Here is a 25562-nt window from a genome sequence, read left to right on the forward strand (position 1 = left end):
GAGGAGGGATGGGCTCTCGGTTGGTCAGGAGAGCAAATGTTCTCTGAGTGTGCCAGCCAGGAGCAAGACACAGGCCCATCTCCCAGGAAACAGCCTCAGGCACTCCAGTCTCAGCCAGCCTCAGGTGAGCCCAATGGCACCCAGAGACCAGAGTCCCACCCCCTTAGTTCACAGGCAGGGAAACTGAGGCCTGAGCAAGGAGAGCACTTGTCCAGAATTACACAGTGAGTTAAAGATGATAGAGCTGGAATTTGTCCCTAGTCCCTATCCAGGGGTCTATCTACCACCCACACCCTGTTTTTCTTGGGATTTTTTGTGCCCAATTCCAGCCTGGTTCGGACATATTTCTGAATCCTTGGGCTCTCACAGGGGCCAAGTGGCTGATCCATGAAAGCTTCATGGCCCAACTTTCTGACCTTCCTGACAAAGTGCTCACCCTCCTGTATAAAAGGTCTCTGCTTACAGCGCCTGTCCTTGTGTGGCTGCTTGTGACCTTCGGTCTCTCTCAGCCACAGTTTCCTTCTCTGTAAAATGAGAGGCATGCCTAGGAACAGATAGTGGCCTGATCCATTTCTCCCAGAAATCTTTCTGAGCCTCAGTTCCCACATCTCTAGGATGGGAATAATCCTAGCATCTACTTCTTGGAGCTATTAGGAGGAGCAAAGGAAATAATCCACATTCAATAGCTGACACAGTGCCTGGCACATAGTAAGTGCTCAATAAATAAATATTAAACCAACAAACCAAGCCAGTTGCTATCAAGTCGGTTTTGAATCATGGCAACCCCATGTGTTTCAGAGTAGAGCTGTGCAACATAGGGTTTTTGAATGTGTGACCTTTTCAATGCAGCTCGCCAGGCCTTTATTCTGAGAAGGCAAGTGGATTTGAACCACCAACTTTTCGGTTAGTAGTCCAGTGCTTAACCCTTTGCTCACCCAGGGGTGTCTCAATAAATAGCATTAAAGCTAGAATGATTCTCACCACTCAGCCAATTCTCCTTTTACCCCCTCGGGCCCACCTCCAGGGACAGCTCTAGGCTTCACAAGTTCAATTCAAAACGTGGTAAGCTTAGATGACCCAGGCCCCATGGGCCCTGGAATCCCATTCTACACTGACTGGCCCGCTGGCCCAGGTCTCTCACCTCGAGAGAACAGCCCAGCCGAACGTGAGCGATGGAATCCACTCAGAGCGGAGGAGACGGAGTGGGAGGGAGTGTGGAAGAGGACAGAGGAGGGGCTCTAGAAACAGACACCCAGGCCGGCACCATCTTGCTCAGGGCCACTCTTGGCCATTTACAGGAATGGACCGAGAGGAAGAACGCCCGCGAGAGGCACTCCTGAATGTCACAAGATTAATCAGTCCGGGGCAGATTTCCACAGCATAACTGGGAAGCTGGCTGAGGCGCGAGCTTGGAGAGATCCCACCATATTTGGTCAAATATTAGACAGAGCTCTATTCTATCGGTGGAAACTCCAGAGGGCGGGGGACTCTGAAAATACCTCCTCAGGCAACAAGGGCCCCCACCCCCACCCCAGACTGTCCCAGCCCCACTGCCACTGTCCTTTGAACAAATGAAACGGCCAACATGAGGGGGCAAAAGATGGGGCAGCCGAGCTTTGTTTTGTGCAGGCTCGTTGCTCCCCCTCTGCTGCTGCTGCCTGCGGTGGCTGACAGACATGCAGCTGGCATGACCCCTCCCCACACCTGCAAAAGGGTGAGGAAATTGAAAGATGGCTACTGGGGTGCAGAGAAACCCTCAGCTTCTCAGGATTCCAGAGACCACCACCCTCTCCTTGCCTGCCGGCAATATACACCCCTCGCCTCTGTTTCCCAAAGACAGGACTTCTCAGCCTTTCAACTCCCGGCTTCGGTGATTGTTAAAGTAGATTCCAGAGTCCCAGCCCAGGAGATTCTGATTTGGCAGGCCCAGGAATCTGCATTGTTAAGAACCCAGTCTCAGAACTAGAGCTGCTAGAACTGAGAACCTCACCCATCACCTAACCCAGACACCACCCATTAGATCACAACCAAACTAAGGCCCAGAGAGGAAGGGGGCCTGAGCCAGCTAACACAGCATGTTCGTGCCAGAGTTGAGATCAGAGATCAGTTTCCTAATTCTTCATTCACTGCTCTTCCCCCAAACTTTATGCAAACAGCTCAGGGCCAGGCTGGGCCTCCTTGCTTGGAGGGGGTCCAGAAATAGGACCAGTCCTTCTTGGGGCCTCAGACCCCTCACAATGGGGAGGGAGGGCTATGGGGTTCCCAGGCAGGTGCTGTGAGGAGTGAAGCCTGGGCCTGGTGGCCATCAGCAGGTTTCCCATCCCTGGGTCATCTCAGAAGGAGCCCTGGTGGCGCAGTGGTTAAGGGCTCAACTGCTAACTAAAAGGTGGGTGGGGCGGTTTCTCCGAGGAGAAAGACGGTCGGCTTCCATAAAGATTACAGCCTTGGAAACCATATGGGGCAGTTTTACTCTATCCTGTGGGAAATGCTGGTGGCATAGTGGCTAAGAGCTATGGCCATAAACCAAAAGATCAGCAGTTCAAATCCACCAGGAACTCCTTGGAAATTCTATGGGGCAGTTCTGCTCTGTCCTACAGGGTTGCTATGAGTCGGAATTGACTTGACAGTAACAGGTTTTTTTGGATATAGATCATTATGAGTTGGAATTGACTTGCCAGCAATGGGTTTGGTTTTTGGCCAGTTGGGTCATCTCAAGCCAGGAAGTAGCCCCCTTCCTCCAGTCTCAGCTTCTAGAAACCACCTAGGAATCATCTGCCCTCAGGGTGTCATGAGTGTGAACCCAGAGAGGCTGTGAGACCCACCCCCAGGGGTTAGTGTCAGGGCAGAGAGGAAGGACTAGGAACTTGATCTCCAGCAGTGAGGCTGGGGGCCTTGGGTCTCTGCGCATGGGAGGTGGTCAGTACACATGAATGAATGAACATAAGGTTGGCTGGAGAGTGAGGGGCAGTGGGTGGTCCTGCTTAGAGCTGCAAAGCCCTCAGCTGCAGGCCCCACCGGGAGGAGTGCTGTACTCACCACCAGGTGGTGCCACAAGAAAGCCAGACATCCCTAAAGAGTGAGGCAAACCCTGACCTAACTCTGTGCCGTTTCTTGTTTCTCCAGGAATGGGCCCTGGGGCTGAGAATGAAGGGCTAGGGTGAGTGGGTACAGGCCCTTGTGCCTGCCCCTGCTTACCAAGTGGCCCTATTGCTGGTGACAACCAACACCTTGATGTCTTCCACATCAAAGCTTTCACTGAAGCACCAAGGAATGGCATAGCCAGCCAGGGGTAGGGGTGCTTCTGTCTGCTTAGTAAATGATTCACTTCACTTGGAGCGCCTACTATGTGCTAGACCCTAGGCATGTGGTTCCTGGAAATGGTAACTCTCAGAAGCTGCCACTTAGCATCCACTTACTGAGTACCAGGCACTCTGCTAAGTCCTTCACGTGCATTGTTCTGTTCAGTCCTCCCAACAACCCTGTGGTAAGCTCTAATTTTATCCCGAAATTGTGGATGGGGAAACTGAGACTCAGAGAACCTAGTCACTTGCTCAAAGTCACAGAGGATTCAAACCAAGTTTGTCCGACTCTTCCGCACGCTGCTCCCTGCAGGGGTAATGAGAGGAGCGCTGCAGCCAGGAGAGGGGAGCAAAGGTCCAGCTGGCTGGCAGGTCATGGATGAGGGCCTGTGCTTGCTTCAGCCTTGCCCTGACAGCTTCAAACAACCTGGACCCTGCATGTTCAGTAGCTCACCCAGCCTAAACCTAAACTAGAGTCCTCAGTGAGGAACTGAGGTCTGTAAGGGGCTGTCATACCTTGGGCATCTTTCAGGCATCCTGCTAGGCTGGACTACGGAGAGCTCGCAGGCTATGGGCACCACACTCAGCAGTGTTCCTGACATATAGTAGGCACTCACTGGATATCTGGTGCACTGAATAACACCAGCTGTATTAGAGGATGATAATGCTGTGATGGAGATTAGAAGGCCAGAACAGTGGGCACTCACAGGAGGGGTGAAGTCCAGGGGAGATGAGTTTAGACTCCAGGGATTAAGAGTCCTGAGTTTCAATACTGCCTCTGCTGTTTCACAGCTGTGTGACCTTGGGGAAGTTACTTGACTTCTCTGAGCCTTATTTCTTCCACACAGTGGAGATACTAATAACTTGGCTGTCAGTGGGTTATTGTGAGGACCAAATGAGAGAATGCATGAGCAAGGGCTTAGCAGTGTGCCTGGCAAATAGTAAGTGCTCGATTAATGGTAGCTACAATGGTTGTTGTTACATTACTAAAACAAGTTTTGCTTTAGGCCTTCAAGGATGCTTCTGGAGTATTCCCGGGTAAGAGGGGCATTGCGAGATGGGGACAAAGCTAGACCTGCAGAAGAATACAGAGGCCCCTATTCCCATTGGGCCCAGTCTGGAGCTTTAGCGGGGCCACAGAGGACCTGAGGGGCAGGGATTTTGTCTAAAGACTTGCCCATATGGGCCCAGTAAGGCCAGGAGAGGCAGGAGGAGGCTGGCAGACGCCTTTGCTGAAAGCTGGAGGGGGCTGTGGCCGGGAGGGTGCATCCCCCACAGGAGGGCCTGGCCCTCCTGCTGTGCCACACACACACTCCACCCATGCTTCAGGCCTTCTCCTAGGCCCATATTTGCACAAATGCCTGCCTCACTGCTCACTCCAGAGCCTCAGCCAAGAGGCACTATTTTAAGCTCCCTGGACTGGAACATTGTTGGTGGGAACAGACCCAGCCAACAAGCTCCCAGTTCTCAAAAAAGGGAAAGGCCTGGGTGAATGGGCGGCCCCTGGGATGTGCAGAGGGGCCACCACATCAACATGACCCTCTGCAGAGGCCAGATGCCAATGCTGCTGTGCCTCCATCGAGGACAGGGCTCTCAGAGGTGGTCCTGTGCTCTGGTCACTGGGAAGTCAAGGCCTCCCTTCTGCCCAGCACCCAGCCATGAAAACACTGAGGGTTGTGTTTCTGGGTTGCACAGTGACTCCACAATGGACCTGCTCTCTTGTTAATGTTCAGCACCCATAAAGCCTGAGAGCTGCAGGATAACTTGTCCAACCCCCACCAGTGTAGAAGACCCTTCTAAAACATCTTAGCTAGATACTCCCAGCACTGGAAGATCATTTCCTTCTGAGGCAGCCCATTCCATACTCTAAAGCTCTAGTTGTTGGAAATAATTAAAATTATAAAATTTCTCTATTTTATTATGCTAAAGTCCCCTTCCTGGGATGCCATATGAGATAGTGGGAGACGGCAGTCTTCAGGAAATGGTGGTTGGATGGATATTTGTTTTGCTCTTGCTGTGTGGTCATGCTCTCCTTCCCCAGCCTTGATGAGCTTCCTCATAAACCCATTACCGTCGAATCGGTTCCAACTCATAGTGACCCTATAGAGTAGAACTGCCCCATAGGGTTCCCAAGGCTGTAAATCTGTACAGAAGCAGACTGTTACATCTTTCTTCCATGGAACAGCTTGTGGGTTCAAACTGCCAACCTTTCAGTTAGCAGCCAAGCACCTAACCACTGCACCACCAGGGCTCTGAATAAGGTTGTTAAAATAGAGTAATCATTAAAATTATGATTTGCCTGCCACCTAACTGATTGTCATGGATTGATGAGATGCTCCCAGACCAAGGGAAGATCGATGACGAGGACTTTCCTCCAGGGCCAAATCAGAGAGAAAGCCTTTCCCAGGCACTGATGCCCTGAATTTGAACTTCTAGCCTGCTAGACTGTAAGAAAATAAATTTCTTTGTTAAAACCATCCACTTGTGGTATTTCTGTTATAGCAGCACTAGATGACTAAGACAGAATTTGGTGCCGAGAGTGGGGTGCTGCTCCGATACCTAAAATGTGGAAGCAGTTTTGAAACTGAATAGAGGATCAGCAGCTGCAGGGAATCGGTAGCAGCAGAGGACCAGAAGCAGCAGAGAAGCAGCAGTGGCAGAGAACTGGAAGCAGCAGAGAATTGGGAGCAGCAGACCCAGGAGAGCAGCGCCAGACAGCATCGAAGCTAACCCATGGAGTGAGAGAGCTGAGTGCCTCGGCATAGGAGGCCTCCTGGTAGAGTGGAGTGCCTCCAGGCACTTATCGATGGAGCTAGGCTTGCTGACCCATGGAACAAGAGAGCTGAGTGCCTTCCGGCCGAAGTTTACTGGTGAAGCGGGGTGCCTCCAGGCAATGATCGGTGGAGCTACAGAGCTTTGGAACACTTGCCTCAACAGGGCAGATGCGGGCATGAGGCCTGAGGAGCTGAGAGGCCAAGAAACCAGGAAGCAGAAGCTGAAGAGGCAAGAAACACAGAAAGCCGAGCTGCCTCAGTCTCAAAAGGTATGGCCAGGACCTCTGGTGTTTCTAAGGGTGGAGTCACCACTCAGGTGGACTAGGAAAGTGGTGCGCCTAAAGCCGAGGGAACAGAGTTGCAGTCCCAGTGGGCCTGGAAGGCAGAGTTGAAGCCCAGGGCCGAGGGGCCTCCACTCAGAATCTGGAGAGTGTGGTCAATACCTAGAGTCTAGAGGGTAGGGCTACTGTATAAATAGTCCCAGAGAAGAAAGGATTATTTTCAAGCCTCGAGAGCTAATGTAATGTGTTCTGCCGACTTGCTTGGTACCTGTTATGCCTTCTTTCCCGCCAATTTCTCCCATTTGTAATGGAAATGTCTACCTTGTGGCTGTTGCACCATAGTACTTTGGAAGCAGGTAACTTGTATAGTCTAGATTTCACAGATGAAGAGGAATTTTTGGATTTTGGACTTGGAGGTGATTTAAAGCTTGTAGGGTGAATATGTTTTACATGTGGCAAGGACATGAATTTTGGGGGGTCAAAGGGTGGAATGTCACGGATTAAATTGTGTTCCCCAAAAATATCTGTCAACTTGGCTAGGTCATGATTCCCAGTATTGTATGACTGTCTACCATTTTGTCTTCTGATGTGATTACCCTGTGTTGTAAATCCTATCACTATAATGTAATGAGATGGATTAACCCAGTAACTCGTGGCAGTTGTATTGATGAGATCTACAAGATTCGACAGTGTTTTAAGCCAATCTCTTTGGAGATAAAAAAGAGAGAAGCGAGCAGAGAAAACAGGGGGACTTCCTACCACCAAGAAAGCAGTGCCAGGAGCAGAATGTGTCCTTTGGACCTGAGGTTCCTGCTCTGAGATGCTCCCAGACCAAGGGAAGACTGATGACAAGGACTGTCCTCCAGAGCCGACAGACAGAGAAAGCCTTCCCCGGGAGCTGACGCCCTGAATTTAGACTTGCAGCCTACTAGACTGTGAGAGTATAAATTTCTCTTTGTTAAAGCCATCACTTGTGGTATTTCTGTTATAGCAGCACTAGATGACTAAGACACTGATACTTAATATTTGGCAAGTTTGAGCTATTTTTATTGTAATTTGCTTTGGTTTTGTGTGTGCACGTATTTGTTGTATGGTGTTTCTGTGAGTGTATGTGCTATTCTTGCTTTTTGATTCTGAAGAGCCAGTATACGCTAATATTTAAGAGCACAGACTTTGAACCAGAGTGACCCAAATCCCAGCCCCAACACACAGCAGCTGTGTCATCTTGGCCAAATGACCTAACCTCCCTGAGCCTACATGTCCTCAAAAGGGGAGAATTTAGCTAGATAATGAGTTTAAAATGTCTGCTATTATTTTATTGTACCCATTATTCTTAGCTCTGCCCCATCAGGTTGCACAAAACAATTCTAGTCAGCTCAATTCTAGAACTTTCTGATTGCCAGAAATCCCAGTTATAGAATCAACTGCCCTGGGAAAGAGTGAGTGCTCCATCAGTTGAAGTATTTCAGCTGATTCAAGAAGAGGAAAGGGTTGGTGCTTTGGGGATTTTAAAAGTTCTCTTCTAGCCCTGAGAGGCCAAATCTTATATCCACGGTCATAGGCCACCATGTGGGGTTGTTTTGCTTGCCTTGATTTGCCCAGACCTAGGACAAGGATTGGTAGTTGGAAAATATGGCCCTGGTGATAGAAATGATGCTAGAGATCAAACGATAGAATTTTCGAGACCAACCACTTATTCATTGCAAATACCTTTTTTCAACAACATAAACAGTAACTATACACGTGGAACTCACCACATGGAATACATAGGAATCAAATAGACTACATCTGTGGAAAGAGACGGTGGAGAAGTTCAAAATCATCAGTCAGAACAAGGCCAGGGGCCGACTTCAGAGCAGACCATCAATTGCTCATTTGCAAGTTCAAGTTGAAGCTGAAGGGAATTAAAACAAGTCCATGAGAGCTAAAGTACAATCTTGAGTATGTCCCACCTGAATTTATAGACCATCTCAAGAATAGATTTGACCCCTCGAACACTAATGGCTGAAGACCAGACAAGTTGTGGGGTGACATCAAGGATGTCATACATGAAGAAAGCAAAAGGTCATTGAAAAGGCAGGAAAGAAAGAAAAGACCGAAATGGATGTCAGAAGAGACTCTGAAACTTGCTCTTGAACATAGAGAGATAAAGCGAAAGGAAGAAATAATGAAGTAGAAGAGCTGAACAGAAAATTTCACAGGGTGGTTCAAGAAGACAAAGTATTACCATGACGTGCAAAAACCTGGCGTTAGAAAACCAAAAGGCAAGAACGCGCTCAGCATTTCTCAAGCTGAAAGAACTGAAGAAAAAATTCAAGTCTCGAACTGCAACATTGAAGGATTCTATGGGCAAGATATTGAACAAGGCAGGAAGCATTAAAAGAAGATGGAAGGAATACACAGAATCACTGTACCAAAAATAATTGATCAACATTCAGCTATTTCAGGAGGTGGCATATGATTAAGAACCGATGGTATTGAAGAAGTCCAAGCTGCACTGAAGGCATTGGCAAAAAACAAGGCTCCCGGAATTGACAGAATACCAATTGAGATGTTTCAACAAAAAGATGCAGCGCTAAAAGCACTCACTCATCTATGCCAAGAAATTTGGAAGACAGCTACTCGGCCAACTGACTGGAACAGATCCATATTTATGCCCATTCCAAAGAAAGGTGATCAAACAGAATACAAAAATTATTGAACAGTATGATTAATATCACAGACAAGCAAAATTTTGCTGAAGATAATTCAAAAGAGGTTGCAGCAGTATGTCAACAGAGAACTGCCAGAAATTCAGGCCAGGTTCAGAAGAGGATATGGGACAGGGGATATCATTGCTGATGTCAGATGGATCTCGGCTGAAAGCAGAGAATACCAGAAAGATGTTTGTTTACCTGTGTTTTACTGACTATGCAAAGGCATTCGACTGTGTAGGTCTTAAAAAATTATGGATAAAATTGCGAAGAATGGAAATTCCAAAACACTTAATTGTGCTCATGCGGAACCCGTATATAGACCAAATGGTAGTCGTTCAAACAGAACAAGGGGATACTGCATGGTTTAAAATCAGGAAAGGTGTGCATCAGGATTGTATCCTTTCACTATATTTATTCAATCTGTATGCTGAGAAGCTGGACTATATGAAGAAGATCTCAGCATCAGGGTTGGAGGAAGACTTATCAACAGCCGCATTATGCAAACGACACAACTTTCCTGGCTGAAAGTGAAGAGGACTTGAAGCACTTACTGAGGAAGATCAAAGACTACCTCCTTCAGTACAGCTTACACCTCAACATAAAGAAAACAAAAATCCTCACAACTGGACCATTAAGCAACATCATGATAAATGAAGAAAATATTGAAGTTGTCAAGGATTTCATTTTACTTGTATGGTAATTAACACTCATGGAAGCAGCAGTCATGAAATCAAATGATGTGTATTGCCTTGGACAAATCTGCTGCAAAAGTCTTCTTTAAAGTGTTGAAGAGCAAAGATGTCACTTTGAAAACTAAGGTGTGCCTGACCCAAGCCATGATATTTTCAACAGCCTCATATGTATGTGAAAGCTGGACAATGAATAAGGAACACCAGAGAAGAATTGATGCCTTTGCATTATGGTGTTAGGAAAGAATTATTGAATATACCATGGACTGCCAGAAGAGCAAACAAGTCTGTCTTGGAAGAAGTACAGCCAGATGCTCCTTAGAAGCGAGGATGGCAAAACTTCATCTCACGTACTTTGGACATATTATCAGAAGGGACCAGTCCCTGGAGAAAGACATCATGCTTGGTAAAGTAGGGGATCACCGAAAAAGGGGAAGACCCACAAGAAGATGGATTGACACAGTGGCTACAACAACAGGCTCCAAGACAGCAACAGTTGTGAGGATGGCGCAGGATCGGGCAGTGATTCGTTCTGTCGTAGATAGGGTCGCTATGACTCAATGGCACCTAAAAACAACAACAAGGCAGGAAGGGGCCCAAGGGAGCTTGTGGGGGACATAGAATAAACAGCCTGTCCCCAGGGCAGACAGAGGCGCCAGCCCCCCTGCCTACCGGCATATCCTCCCCTGAGTCCCAGGGGATGTTTATACTCCGGTCAGAGTTTACAAGACATCTGGATTTACAAGATCCAGGGTTCTGACTTCCCCCTCCCAGTGTTGTCAGCCTCTCCTCTTGCTGGGTGGGTCTGCATCCATTTTTGATGGGAGGCCCCATCCTCCAATGACGGCAGGAAAAGGATCTGGCAAAAGAAATGCTCTCTTCTGATCCCTAGGCCCCCCACCCCGGTGGAGGAAGAAGCTGGCCAGTGGAGGATGTGAGAGGAAAGGGTTGGTGTCTCCCGACTGGTTATGGAGAGGAGTCCTGGGAGCCACTAAGGGGTGGGAGAGGGGACTACCTTTGCAGCTTGGGTTCAAAAGCCTGCTCCCTTGAACATTAAACCGAAATGGATGGTACTTATCAAAGTCTGCTTTAACTATTGGCTTCTGTTATTGGCACAGATACTGGTATTTTTATTGTGGTTGTTGTGGTGAATATCTGTGTGAGGGTGAATTTGTGGATGGTGTTTTGTATGTGTATTTTGTTTTTTACTGTATCGAAGAGTCATCAGGTGGGAACTTCTTGTGGGCAGCCAACATGTCTTATTCACAAATGTGCCTCTATTAGTCTGGCTCGCAAGCCTGGAGTCAGCTGAAACAAGGGCAGGATTTTCTGGAGAAGCAGAAAAGGCCTGAGAGCTACTCACTGCCCACGCTCAGGGGACAGGTAACAACTCTATCGACAGATCACGTCACACTTCAACACGGAGCCTTGAAGGCCACAGCCAAGCCCTCCCTCCCTCCAAAAAATAGCTTCAAAAAATCATAGGCTCTTAGGCCTCTGATGAACCCCACCCGTGGCCTCCTTGCAGAAGCTTGTGTCTGTGGCCTGAATCTGTTGGGAGATGATGTTGAGAAGTTACATCCCAGGTGATGGTTTAAATATCTTGCCTAGGATGGTACATAAGTTCCTGTGAACTGTGACCTTCAAGGTATGAGCCTTCGGGCCATGAAGATCCTTTGAGAGTTCTTGAGGAAGTTCATTCACTTCATTTGATGAAAACATACTGAGTACCTACTAGTTACCAGGCACTGTTCTAGGCACCAGGCATACAGCAGTGAACAACTAAAACAGTTCCTGAGCTTATATCCCAATGGAGGATGGCAGATATAATGATATCAATATTTCAGACCAGCCTATGGCTCAAGGAGTCTTGCCTGGCCCCTCTCCTCTCAGTCTCTTGCACCTCCAGCATCCGTGGGAACTCAAGGATCTCCTGGGAAGCCCATGACCCCAGCCCCTCAGGGCATGTGGAAGAAGGTACAATGTCTCCAGAATGTGAAATCTTGCCAACTTTCCATTGAAAGGCCGGTTCTCACAAATATTGTATTTGTGGGGGGAAGAGGAAGGAATGGCTAGTGTGGAATCTGACCATTTCCAAAGTTTGTTTCCCAGGAAAGAAGCCTTAATGAATTGTTCCAATATTAGAAGAGAGCTTCAACGTTTCTGGTCCTGAGAGACAGAGGTGGTCCAGCACTAAGGCCGTGGCGGATGCTGCCAATAATTTCCTGGTGCTAAGAGTGAGACCTCTGGCATGTGTATAGGACTTTAGAGTTTGCAAAGCACTTTTACTTCCATGGCTTTGTTTACTCCCTGTGTCAACCCCATGGGAATATAAATCTCTATTTTATAGATAAGGAAACTGAGGCACAGGGAAAAGGAAGTAACCTGCCCTTGGCCATATGGTGAGGAAGGGAGTAGGGGCAGAGCTTGGGATGAAAGGCTGGCCCTCTGATGCCACTTCTGACCATGACCACCCACCTTATCCTTTGCCCCAGCTTCAGGAATGTTCACCAGCATTGGACCCAGGCAATGGGAAGAGGTGGGCGGCCCTACCATTAGGCAGTGTACACAGAGTACCAAGAGGCCATCCAAGTTATGTTGGACGTGACCCGGCTGTGCTCTATGGACAAATCTACATGGGAGGGAAATGTGTCTGCAGAGAGGGCTCCGAGCCAGGGGGACATGTTTTCTGAGTCAGCTCTGGAGAGAATTCAGGGGTGGGCTGACCCCTATCTCCCCCTCTCCCAGTAGTGTACTCTTGGGAAAGCTGGGGTTGTTGGACTCTTCAGTCTGGCTGTCCCAGAGCTATGTTCATTTTTTCCTTCCATATTGGGATTCCCTTGCATTCTATCCCGTTATCTCAGCCACAGGGCTAGCTCAGACCCTGGCATTCCAGAATCATTTACAAATCTTGTTTTTTTTAGACCATTTCATAGAATCTCAGGCTCAATATCCCATTTTTACAGACCATTTTGCTGGCTTCTCCTCAGCAATTATTTTTTCCAGTAGCCGTTGAGGGAGTTGATTCCAACTCACAACAACCACATGTGTGTAAGAGTAGAACTGTGCTCCGTAGGGTTTTCAATAGCTGATTTTTTGGTAGTAGATTACCAGGCCTTTCTTCCAAGGCACCTTTGGGTGGGCTTGAACCTCCAACCTTCCAGATAGCAGCTGAGTGCTTTAACTGTTTGCTTTTCTCAATGATACTCCCACTAAATGCTCCTCCACCTTTTTTTGTCTCTACTTGTTTTGAGTGCCTGCCTCCCTATTCCTTCCACTGCTGACTAGAGATTGTTCTTTTGAGACCACACTGAACAAAGCTGCTCCTTCTGCCCCATGACAAGTCATACCAGTTAGGATAGGCCAGAGTCGTGTTGTAGTAACAAATAACCCCAACAGCTTGTACACTTAGTCAGAAAGGGTGTATTTATCACCTCTGCTACATGTCCTGTGTAGATTGGGAGTGACTCGCCAGAATCACTTGGGACACAAGCTGATGGAACTTCATCGCAGCACTCACTTCCACAAGCACAACAGGATCAGAGGTTTGCAGACAGCAGATTCTTCTTGTTATTAGGCGCCGCTGCGTCGATTTTGACTTGTAGCAACCCTGTGTGATGGAGTAGAACTGCCCCATAGGGTTTTCTTTGCTGTAGTCTTTACGGGAGCAGGTCGCTAGGTCTTTCTCCCATGGTGCCATTGGTGGGTTCGAACCACCAACCTTTCGGTTAGGAGCCAAGCACCTAACTACTGCGCCACCAGGGCTCCTTCGCAGATTTTTAGGGGTTAAGAATAGATTCTGGAGTCTTCGTTCCAACCACGTATTTACCTTTGGGCAAATTCTTTCATCTCTTTAAATGTCAGTGTCTCATGTGTAAAATGAGGATAATAAGAAAGTATCAACGTCATAGGTTTGCTGTGAGGTTAACTGAGAGGAGGGATGTAAACCCTTAGCACAGAGTCTGGTTCATGGAAAGCACTCAATAAATGTCAGCCGTTATTGTATTAACATAATATTATGTTAACATAATAGTGGCTACCATCCCCAAGCAAAACAACCTTGTTTCTTTCCACTCTTCATTATGTTTGACCAGTTTGAATTCCTTCGACATTAAGGAGCGTCTTTTTTCCCCCCCTCTGATTATTTTCACATTATTTTCCATGCATCTTATCTCATGGAAGAGGCCCTTAGGGGCTCAAAGCTGAGACAGAAAAAGCATATCTGTGTGTCTCCCCAACCCCAACTAGATTTACTCAGCTCAAGGTTCATTGCTAAGCCCTTTTGAGGAGTCCAAAGAAGGCTCATCAAATTTGGAAAAGGGTCCTTGCTTGAGGAAAAGTTCAATGGTAGAGAGACACAGACATCAAACTGTAGGAGTCCCTAGGTGGTACAAACGTTCATGTACTCATTACTAACCAAAAGGTTGGTGGTTTGAGCCCACCCAGAGGCACCTTAGAAGAAAGGCCTCGTGATCTGCTTCTGAAAAATCAGCCACTGAATAAAAGAAAAAAGGAATCAAACTGTAGGATGTCAGAATTGGAAGGGACTTTTAGAACAAACACGTCCCATCATCTTCCTTCCCTCTTTTACGGATGAAAATACAGAAGTCCAGAGAGAGAAAGGGACTGATACAATGTCACACAATAATTCAGTGTCAGAGTTGGGACCAGAATCTACTTCCTTTACTCATCTTGGGGCTTTCCACAAACCACATAAAGGGACAACATTCTTCACCATCAGGACAGGGTGGGGGGTCTCCTTGGCATTGTGGCTTGTCCTCATTTCACAGAGTTGTACTCCAGTGGAGTTGTAAAGTTAAGAACCTTATAAACATTACCTTATTAAGGCCTCTTAGAAACTCAAGGTCACAGCTCCTCTAGGTCATGGGACATGAGTTGAGCACCCAGTGAACAAACAGAGGGTAACGTTACATTTTTCACTTCGTTTAGGAAACCTGGCTTCTAATTATAGAATTTGTTTAACAGTCCTGGGTGGTTTGTGAAGACTTGGAGTCAGCCTGCAGTCCTGAGGGCTGGCTGAGGAGTGTCAGCAGGGAAGACAAGGGAAGGGGTGGGGGCAGTGAGACTGAGAGGGAACCTCAGCAAAAAGGTGAAACATGAAAGCCCATTTAAGCCAAGGTCTGGAGGGGGATATTAAGTATTTTTCTGTAAGCCCACCAACCAGGTTGCCTGCAGTTGGGGTCATCTCTAACTCTTCTCTGTTACCATAATCCTTTAATACATGAATGGTGAATGTGAACTCCCTCTACCACAACAGGCGAAACAAATATCACATTTTTCTTCCTGTACATGTCAAATTAAATCTCCCAGCAATGGCGGTCATTATTGGCAACCCTCTCCTCCCCCCAAGGAGAAAATGGGCCAGGGGGCCATGCTCACTCTCTGTGTTCATCACTGTAGGTAAGCTCATTATCTGAGGGAGCAAATGGGGAGGAGGTGGGGGGAGAATGGATCATTATGAAGGTCAAAGTCTCCCCACACAGGGGCATGGGGATCTTGCCGAGCCACTCACAAGCCAAGAGGTTTAAGGTCCAGCCCATATCCCTACAGTTGCATCCCCTTCCACATTCTGGGTGCCATCTGCAGGCTCAACCCAGGCCTCCACCACTCAAGGAAAGTTTTCAAACCCCACCATGTCCCAAGCCTGCGAAATCTCACAGCAGCTCCATTCCCGTACTAGCACACAGGTACAGGTACACACACCCACGTGCACACACACACACATATACACACACACACACACACACACACACACTGCCCTAAGTCCCTTGGACATCCCAGCTCTTTGCTTTCTTGAGGCCATTCGAGGCTTAGGAAAAATATCGGGAACTTCTTTTTATTTTTACTTTTATCTTTTCTAACTTCTATTTGGTATTTTTGTAAAAGAAGTATGTTAGCATGCTAGCATGCTACCTTATAGGATTAAAAATAAATATTTATTTTAAAAGTTCATTTATTTAAAATTTAGTTATTTAAACAAACTGCTGTGTACTGAGAGGGGTTGATGATCAAAAAAAAGTTTGAGAAGCCCAGGACCAGCATTTTGAACTCAAAGCCTGTTAACTCTGAGTAGAGCAAAAGAATCTCCAGCCACGAGAATTTGAGTCCTGCTTGCTTTCCTGATTTGGGAAGGGAAAGAGCTTCTCATCCTTCCTGATTCACATCCTGAGCAGCCTGGAGGTTTAGATATGTGAAGAGGCCGACCTTATAGCTGTGAAGGCAGAATTCAAACCCGGATCCAACTGGCTCCAGAGCCATGCCCTATCCAATTCACTGTGGTGTGACACACAGATATGTATCTGTCTCCCCCTTCGATGATGACCACCTTGCCCCAGCCTTTCATTCAGTGCTTTTGCCCAGAGTAAGCATGAGCACCGCCACCCATCTGTCATATTTTCATACTGTGGTGGCTTGTCTATTGCTATGATGTTGAAAGCTATGCCACCGGTATTCCAAATACCAGCAGGGTCACCTGTGGTGGTCCGCTTTCAGGGGAACTTCCAGACTAAGACAGACTAGAAAGAAGACCTGGCGATCTACTTCTGAAAATCAGCCAAGGAAAACCCCATGGATCACACAGAATATTGTCTGATATCATGCTGGAACATGAGCCCCCTAGGTTGGATGACACCCAAAATACGCAGTGGCCACAACAATCGAGCATACCAACGATTGTGAGGATGGCACAGTTCCAGGAAACCTTTTGTTCTGTTGTACATGGGGTCACCATGAGTCAGAGTCAACTCAACAGCAACTAACACCAAGCAGAAGCAACATTTTCCGAAGCTGTGGGACTACGTGAGCTTGCTGCTGGTAATATTGGAGTCGTGGCATGAAAAGGGCAGAGGGCAGTTCTGGAGCCCTCCACCCTATTTACATCTCTTCTGATGTCCCCTTGGTCAGCCCACCCCATTGATGTTCCAGGCCTCCAGTTTTGATCTCAAAAGAGAGAACTTCTTGGAAACAGGAAGCCCTTATGGGACAATGCTGGATGGAAGTTCCCCCCGAAAGACTGTCCTCTCTAGAACTCAGGTTTCCTCATGTGCAAAGTGAAGGTGATAATTCCCACCTGTCTGCCTGCCTTCAGGGTCCCTGGGAGGATCCAGTGAGATAACATGGGGACAAGGTGGAGTGAAGCGGCTATATGGGCCAGGCAGCTACACCACGGGAAGGGGCTGCTGAGGGAGCAGCACCTGGGGAGGACACGTGCCCTGGTGGTCCTGGGGCAGGTCAGGGAAGAGTGGTTCCCTGATAAATCTCAGAGGTCAGAGCTGGGGGTTCAGAATTTCTCCTGCCCAAGTCAGGAGAAGGGCTGCTGATGAACCATCAGCAAAGAAGACCCCACCACCACCGAACACCTCTGAAATCACCTCATTGCTCACTACCCTAATGACCAGGGTCAAACTGCTCTCTCATGCCCTCTCTCAAACAGAGAGAGAAGGAGGGAGACCAATACTCCTGGCCTAAGGGGACTAGGAAGAGCAGGGAGAGAGCCTCCCAGGCTTAGAGGTGCCATTGGGGATGTCACCCAAGTGACTGCCTCCTTGATATCCAAAGCCTCTTCTCCTTAATATCCAGATAAAATTACTTCAGCTCCCAACCCACACGCTCTGGCCAGTCCAAGAAATTCTTCACTATCTCTTAAGTTTTAGGGGGACCTAAGTTTCTCCTAGGAGTCCTTGGGTGATGTAAATCATTAAGCACTTGACTAGTAACAGAAATGTTGGTAGCTCAGACCCACCCAGAGATACCTCAGAAGAAATGCCTGGTGATCTGCTTCTGAAAGATCACAGCCATGAAAACCCTATGGAGCACAGTTCTATTCTGCAACACATGGGGTCGCCATGAGTAAATATCGACTTGAAGGCAACTGGTTAGTTTCTCCTGAATTAGTCCTTGGCCCAGACTGCTTATCCATGGATGCTGGCTCCCGTCCGGAGCTCTTGTCTCTACAGCTAGCACCCACTCACCACGCACCAGCCCCTCTGAGCACCCACTCCTCCATCTCCCAAGCACCATTCCTGGGAATGCAAGGCTGAAGACGCAGGAGACCTTTCCCTGAACTGCTGGTGGAGGAAGGGTGATGACAACAACACAACCTCACTGTTAGCTTTGCAGGCCTGTAGGTCACTGTCGTTACCACAGGGATTTCTGATTGGCCTTGTCTGTCCTCAGGCTCCGGGTTTCTACAGACCACTAAGTATCCCCTTCCACAAGGACTTCCTCCTTTCTTCCCTTGCTCTGCACTCTTCCCCCAGTTCTCATCCCCCTACCCTCTTTCCCTCATGAAGCCTGAAGAAACTCAAAATTCCTGTTATTTAGGCCTCTCATACATTGCTGCTGGGAGTGCAAATAAGTTACAAGCTCTATGGAGGCAATGAGAAGTAATACATATCAAAATCATTAATGCATAAGACCTTTGAGCCAACAACTACACTTCTAGGCATTCGTCTAACAGAGGCACCTGTAATGTGAAAATACACGGTAACCATTCCCTTGTAAATCATTTACCTACCTCGAAAGAGAATGTTGGGTTTGGACTGAACTTGTGCACAATGCTCAGGTAATAAAAGAGGAAATTGTGGTGGAAAGCAATTGGATATGGTTGGGAGAGGGACAATTATCTTAAAAAATCATCCCCAAATAGTAAGAAATAATCATTTTGAGTGGGACAGCCTTGTGGAGCAAATTTAGAAAACTAATGACCAGCGAGTGGTACCAGGTTTCTAGAGTGTGGAAATGGCTGTGAGCACCAGTGTTCGTTGAGTGATTGGAGATGATGGGACTCTGGTGGCCATTTTGATTAGCTGTGGCTGTCACCCTATGAATTAGTGATAGGCCCAGGGCTCCAACTCATATCTCCTGGTCTCTGAGGCTCATGAGCTCAGTGGCGTGAATTTTTGCTAACTGCAAAATGGCCAGGGGTGGGGTGGTATGTAAACAGTGTTGGATTTATGTGGGGGATTTAGTGGATTGGCTCAGCACCCATTCTAACATACTTCTAGAGTACCTTCATTTCTGTAGTCTAATAAGCTAAAAACTATATTTCCCAGACTTCCTAGGGTTCTGCATGAAGGTCTTTTCCTGCTTCTTACTGTAGCTGTTGGCAAGCACATCATGTGGGTTTTTCCACAGGAGTATCCCATTACCCATCATTGGCCTTGAGGGTGTAGAGAGGCAGTTGTGGCAGAGGAAGAAGTGGCTTCCTGACCCCTGGACTCAGCTACAGCACTGTGTTCTTAAAGTCAACATTTGAGTTGCCCTTTCTGATTCCACCACTATTCCTGGTTGCAGCAGAAGCAGCAGCTGCCCTGGCAGAACAATTCTCTGGTGTTGTTGTAGGAGTCACGCCCGGGGCCCTGCCTAGAGCCCACTTCTCCAGCCTTTCCAATCATTGTGTAAACACCTTATTCCCTGTATTAAATCCTTTCTGCTTAAAATAGCAGGAGTGGTTCGTTTGCTACAACTGAACTCTGTCCCTGGCTGATATCACTTCATTAGACATTTGACACTATAATGTTACATTTTCAATTTTTTACCATTGGCATACACAAGTTCTAACACAAAGTAAGTTGTCAATGACTTGTTGAATGTCATTTTAAAAGTGATAGTTGACTGTCTTTTCTGATAGTAAAAACAATAAATGCGAGAGGCGGGGCCAAGAAGGCAGAGTAGTCAGGTGCTTCTGGTGATACCTCTTATAACAAAGACCCAAAAAAACAAGTGAAACAATTATATATACGACAACCTAGGAGCCCTGAACATCAAAGGCAAAGTTAGTAAATGGACTGAGCAGCAAGGGGAGGGAGAGATGGTTCAGAAGTGGCTCAGAGTTGCTGGACCTGACTCGGCAGGAATCAGTGCCCCTCGGGCAGGATCCCCTGGAGCGACAGCGGCGGGGCTGGTGGTAGCGTTGTGGACTTGGTTTCCTCAGGGACAGACAGTGACCCGCACAATCTACTCACACCTCCAGAACCAGAGAATAATGGTGCTCTCTTTTTTTCTGCAAAAGCTAAGTACTTGCATTTATTTTATCACACCCCCAGCCCCCAAGCCAGCTTCAGTGGCTGTCCATTTCCCTGGCCCTGAGATAGGTCCTGCTGCATCCTCTGAGCCATTCTCCTGGCCTTGGAGAAGGAATAAATTCACAATTGGGGGAAAAGATAACCTGCCAGCTCCACTAAACTGGGGAGCTCAGGACAGAAACAGCTCCTGTCCAGGCACAAATGGTACACAGACTTTCAATAACTTTCACACCTGCTGCATGGACCTGTGTGGGCCCATTTAAGGAGAATAGGCCCTTGTTGGCAGACTACAACACTTTCAGCTGTGTGGTGGAGAGGTGGGTTCTTGATGTTTGACACTGCTTTGCCTATTAAACAGGGTCCTCACCTACCCACGTCAGGGGCCTAATGACTGGTGGCTCCACCCAAGTCACCTAGCCACCTGTGACAAGGGTCCAAGGATAGGCAGTACCTTATCCTTACAACCAAAAGCACTGGGTACCCATGGTCCAGCTGCAGAACCCACCCACCTGTGTGCTCCAGGGAACAGGGATGCGCTTTCCTCACAGACACTTGGGGGGATGGCTGTCAGAGCCCTGCCTTCTTCAGAGCATGGCCCTCTGCTGCAACCAGATACTTGTGCCTACACCAATCACCCCTGCCCCTCTTAGACTGTAGGACAGAGCCTGTACCACACACTTGATGACCAATCACCTGGACACCTGAGCTGAATCCATACAAGAAAAGTGAATGGACTTCTAGCCTCATATACCTGGTAACAGGTCTAGTCATCTGGTGACAGGATGTTAGAGCTTCAAAGGCAAAAATAATCAACCTAGCTCACTCAAGCAGCCTATTTGGGCATATTAAAACAAAACAAATCAAGAAGCTAAGATACAGTAAGCAAACATAAATTAACACAGTAACTTATAGATGGCTCAGAGACAACAGTCAATATCAAATCATATAAAGAAGCAGAACATGATTGCTTCAACTAGCTCTCAAAACAAAGAATCAAGGGATCTTCTGGATGAAGATGTATTCCTGGAATAACCAGATGTAGAATACAAAAGAATACAGAACTCTTCAAGACATCAGGAACGAGATCAGGCAAAATGAAGAACAAGCCAAGGAACACACAGATAAAGCAGCTGAGGAAATTAAAAAGGTTATTCAAGAACATAATGAAAAATTTAATAAGCTGCAAGAATCCATAAAGAGACAGCAATCAGAAATTCAGAAGATTAACAATAAAATTACAGAATTAGATAACTCAATAGAAAGTCAGAGGATCAGAATTAAGGAAATGGAAGGCAGAATTAGTGAGATTGAAGGTAAAACATTTGGCACCATTATATTCGAAGAAAAATCAGATAAAAGAATTTAAAAAAATGAAGACACCCTAAGAATTATGTGGAGCTCTATCAAGAGAAATACCCTGCAAGTGATTGGAGTACTAGAACAGGGAGGGGTAACAGAAAATACAGAAAGAACTGTTGAAGATTTGTTGGCAGAAAACTTCCCTGATATCGTGAAAGACGAGAAGATATCTATCCAAGATACTCATCGAACTCCACATAAGGTAGATCTCAAAAGAAAGTCACCAAGACATATTATAATCAAACTTGCCAAAACCAAAGATAGAGAGAATTTTAAGAGCAGCTAGGGATAAATGAAAAGTCACCTACTAAGGAGAGTCAATAAGAATAAACTTAGACTACTCAGCAGAAACCAAGCAGGCAGGAAGGCAATGGGATGACTTATATAAAGCATTGAAGGAAAAAAATTGCCAGCCAAGAATCATATATTCAGCAAAACTGTCTCTCAAATATGAAGGCAAAATTAGGACATTTCCAGATAAACAGAAGTTAGGGAATTCACAAAAACCAAACTAAAACTACAAGAAATACTAAAAGGGGTTCTCTGGTTAGAAAATCAATAATATCAGATATCAACCCAAGACTAGAACACGGGACAGAGCAACCAGATGTCAGCCCAGTTAGAGAAATCACAAAAATAAATCAAGATAAAAAAACATGCTCAAAACAGGGAAACAGCAATGCCATTAAGTAAAAGATGACAACATTAAAACAATAAAGAGGGACTAAAAAATGTAGTCGTAGATCTTTCATATGGAGAGGAAGTCAAGGTGATATACAGAAACAAAATATAGGTTTAAACTTAGGAAAATATGGGTAAATATTAAGGTAACCACAAAGGAGAATAACAGTCCTACTCATCAAAATAAAATATAAGAAAAAAATAAAGACTCAGCAAAAACAAAATCAACAACAACAAATATGAGGAAAAGACAATATATAAAGATAAGCTACTCAGCACAAAAAATTAAGTGGGAAGAAGAAACTGTCAACAGCACACAAAAAAAGACATCAAAATGACAGAACTAAACTCATACCTATCCATAATTATTCTGAATGTAAATGGACTAAACGCACAAATAAGGAGACAGAGAGTGGTAGAATGGATTAAAAAAAAAAAACACAATCTGTCTATATGCTGCCTACAAGAGATACACCTTAGACTTAAAGACACAAACAAAAGCTCAAAGGATGAAAAAAAATATATCAAGCAAACAATCAAAAAACAGCAGGAGTGGCAATATTAATTTCTGACAAAATAGACTATAAAATTAAATCCACCACAAAGGATAAGGAAAGACACTATATAATGATTAAAGGGACAATATATCAGGAGGATATAACCATATTAAATATTTATGCACCCAATGACAAACTAACAGCATTGAAAAGAGAGATTGACAGCTCCACAATAATAGTAGGAGACTTCAATACACCACTTTCTGCGTAGGACAGAACATCCAGAATGAAGCTCAGTGAAGACAAGGAAGATCTAAATGTCACAATCAACCAACTTGACCTCATAGATATATACAGAACACTCCACCCAACAGCAGCCAAGTACACTTTCCTTTCCAGCACACATGGAACATTCTCTAGAATAGACCACATATTAGGTCATAAAGCAAGGCTTAGCAGAATCCAAAGCATCAAAATGTTACAAAGCATCTTCTCTGACCATAAGGCCATAAAAGTAGAAGTCAATAACAGAAAAAGCAGGGAAAAGAAATGAAACGCTTGGAAACTGAAAAATGCCCTGCCCCAAAACGACTGGGTTATAGAAGAACTTAAGGATGGAATAAAGAAATTCATGGAATCCAGTAAGAATGAAAACACTTCCTATCGTTAACTTGTTTCCCCTGGGGTGGATGGCTTTCAAGGCTGCTTCTCCACAGTGTGGAAAAAAAGCCACTTCAAACACTGGTTCATGAATGTAATGTACTCACAACTCCCAAGAAATGGTATGGGCAGGAAATAGAAACAGCTCCCAAAATGTTTGAGACAGATTTATGGAGGCTAAGTCACAAATGGCTGCCACTGAGTTAGCCTTTGGAGATCCTTGGGGGCTGGGACTCCCCCTCTCTTCTGATGTCCTAGGATCTGTCTCCAGGTCGCTTCACTTCCTTATCTTGACCTCTGGTAATGGACTTTCTGATGACCCAGCCTGTTGGCCCACAAGCATAACTGACTCAAGTGGTTGGCCAGGCAAAGAGTTCTTGGATATTGAAATGATGGGTCTCTCCACAACTTGGCACTGGTAGTTTTTCTATCTTTTTTCTTTTCTGTCTTGATGAATAAAAATCTCTGAAGTTTATGCTATAGCAGAACTAACAGAAGCATAACTTAAGTTTTGCAACCTCCAAAATTTCACATAATTCTGATGGTTCTATTAGGCTGGCTTTACCTTTACTCTGAGCTCTGTTGGTGGCCCTTTGACGTATTAAACTGGGACACTGTGGGGGTGGGGAGGCCCACCATCTCCTACTTGTAACACAGGGTTGAGCTTATGAATGGTAGCCAACTCTGTGGTCCAGGAAGGGAGGAGATAACATCAAGGGTGAGTCTGCTGTGTGTCAGGTTCTTGTACATGACTCCTAATAATACCCAACACCTGCTGAGTGCTGAGCAACATCTGCTGAGCCAGCACTAGGCCAAGCTCTTCATAAGCAATCCTGTGAAGTGAGGATGGTTATTCTGTCTATTCTACAGAGGAGGGAAGTGAGGTTCACAGAGGTTAAAAAATAAGGCATCACTGGTGGGAAGAAGCCCCTGCTCAAACCATCTCCCAGCACCACACAATCTTCATGGCATCTCTGCAAGGCAGGCATTACTGTCCCCATTTTTCAGAGGAGAAAAATGAGGCTCTAAGCAGCAGTTAAGTAGCTTTGCCCAGTCCTTACAGGTAGGAATTGGCAAAGGCAGGAACAAGCACACAGGCCTCCTGACATCAAGAGAAATATTTTCTCAAGAGGAACAAAGCAGGGAGTGAGGACAGAGAAATTTTTCTTCCTTTTGTTAAACTGGGATCCCCCTAAGGTCAGACATGTTTGATTCAGCATCTCCCCACCACACACACACACACACACACACACACACACACACACACACACACACACACACACACACACATGCCCCTCAGGCCACCTAGCCTGCCCCCACAGAAAGGCATGAGACTGTATGTGCTGAAGGGATCATGGAGCCAGGAGGCAGCCCTGCAACATCTGGCCCTGAAGAAGGAGAGAAATGGGGGAGGCAGTCCTATCTGAGCCAGGGGCCTGGGAGACTGAATGAGACAGCATCCAGCCGTCAGGGTCCAGCCAGCCTGGCCACAGAAGGGAAAAGCTCTGAGCAATGGAGGGCGGGGACAGTGGTGGCGATCCTCAGTGCAGGGCACAGCTCACCACTGGGAGGAGCCCTCCGAGGACCTCTGACCAGCTGCTTCTAACGCTGACCATGGTTCACGTGCACTGTGGGAAGCCTGGGGACATGGTCCCTACCCAGGGGAGCCATGCTCTCGTGGAGGAACTAGACAACAAGCAAGTAAGCAGTAGATATGTAAAATAAGCACAGCTTGTGTCACGTTCTGGGAAGGAAACAGACGGGGGTGGTAGAGAATAACGTGGTGGCCTGGGGAAAGCTTCTGGGAGAGGTGATGTTTGAGCTGAGACCAGAAGCAAGAGAAGGAGTCTACCACGGGAAGCTTTGGCAAGAGGGCACTTTGGGCAGAGAGAATGTAAGTACAAAGGCCCTGAAACATGAAAAACACTAAGGAATGTCTAGGAGACCCATGTGGCTGGAGCATGAGAAAAGGGGGAGTATGGTGAGACACGAGCTTCCTCAGTACTACTGCAGGGGAAAAAGAGCCCCCAGCAGGACGTCCAGGGGCCCTGGATTCAACTCCCTGCCCTGTTGAAGCCTCAGCGGGTGACTGAGGCAGGCCCTCTCCACCTTGGGGCTCCGGGCCTCCTTTACACAATGATGGAGTTGACTCCCAAGGTTCCGGCTCTCGGGTGAGGGGAATATTTTCCCATGGTCCCCCAACACCACCATTCTCATCACCCCCTGGACTGGTGTCTTTATCTCTGGTGGTTTCCAGAAAATCTTAGAACTCCTTCTCCAGTCCTGGAACGGAGGGGCTGAGAGAGAAGAAGGAAATTCTCACACACAACTTTCTCCCAGAGAGTTTGCTCCTATTCCCAGGCTGACAACCGACAACCCTCAGAACTCTGTCCCCCCACTCCCTTCCTCCTCCTCCTCTCCCCCTGTCTCCCTCTCTCCCCCCACCCCCTTCTCCGGCTTAATGACTTCCACATGGGCCTCTGGCGGCTGGAGCCAAGCCTCCCAGCATTGTCTGAAATCTCCAAATTTAGAAGAAATATGAAAATTGTCAACCACTCCTTCCTTAGGGGGTAAAAGCAA

The 25562-nt window shown here is 46.7% G+C and overlaps 1 protein-coding gene across 4 annotated transcripts in view; it reads right to left on the reverse strand.

Moving 5' to 3' along the window:
• The window catches only part of IL17B (interleukin 17B), a 56800-nt gene that overhangs the window by 7021 nt on the left and 24217 nt on the right, over positions 1-25562 (reverse strand). Inside the window, exon 1 of one of the 4 annotated variants that reach the window (XM_049874039.1) lies at positions 1142-1325. The exons of the other annotated variants lie outside the window; for them this stretch is intronic. The gene's annotated coding sequence lies outside the window, so the exon portion shown is untranslated. Of the gene's footprint in view, positions 1-1141; positions 1326-25562 lie in introns of those variants that run through there. 4 annotated transcript variants of the gene reach the window in all.

The sequence above is a fragment of the Elephas maximus genome, chromosome 2, assembly GCF_024166365.1.
Source record: "Elephas maximus indicus isolate mEleMax1 chromosome 2, mEleMax1 primary haplotype, whole genome shotgun sequence".
In the NCBI taxonomy this organism is placed as follows: domain Eukaryota; kingdom Metazoa; phylum Chordata; class Mammalia; order Proboscidea; family Elephantidae; genus Elephas; species Elephas maximus.